General features: G+C 61.8%; 1 protein-coding gene across 1 annotated transcript in view; it reads right to left on the bottom strand.

The window, feature by feature from the left end:
* Positions 1–90, bottom strand: part of LOC102381721 (adhesion G protein-coupled receptor E3-like) — an 18,945-nt gene extending 18,855 nt beyond the window's left edge. The window contains exon 1 of the mRNA XM_025203928.1: positions 20–90. The gene's annotated coding sequence lies outside the window, so the exon portion shown is untranslated. The remainder of the gene's footprint in view (positions 1–19) is intronic.
* Between the last annotated feature and the right edge of the window lie 308 nt (positions 91–398).

Here is a 398-nt window from a genome sequence, read left to right on the forward strand (position 1 = left end):
GAAAAAAAGTCCCACTCACCAAGTGCTGCCAAGCTGGGGGACGATCCCTGCTGCCCCCCCACTGCCCCACACTGCATGGGGGGCTCTGCACAAGTCTTCCGACTTTCCCCCTGCTCCCCCAACCCCGCCTCATGGCTGCCCCGCCCACCACAGCTCCGGCCCTTTAAGAAAAAAAACAAATGAGAAAGACCCTGGGACTCACCGCTCCTGCAGCGGCCTTGGGGCTTCAAGGTGCTCATGCAGAGCTCCCTATGTGGTGGGGGGTAGCGGGGGCAGCAGTAATTGCCCCCCACTGGGCAGAAGCGTCAAGTCCTGGATTTTCCGGGGGGGGTTCTTTAAAGGGCCGGAGCTGGGGTGGGTGAAGCAGCCATGGGGAGGCTGAGACAGCATAGGGCAGT

This window comes from Alligator sinensis, unplaced genomic scaffold (genome assembly GCF_000455745.1).
Source record: "Alligator sinensis unplaced genomic scaffold, ASM45574v1 scaffold707_1, whole genome shotgun sequence".
NCBI lineage: Eukaryota > Metazoa > Chordata > Crocodylia > Alligatoridae > Alligator > Alligator sinensis.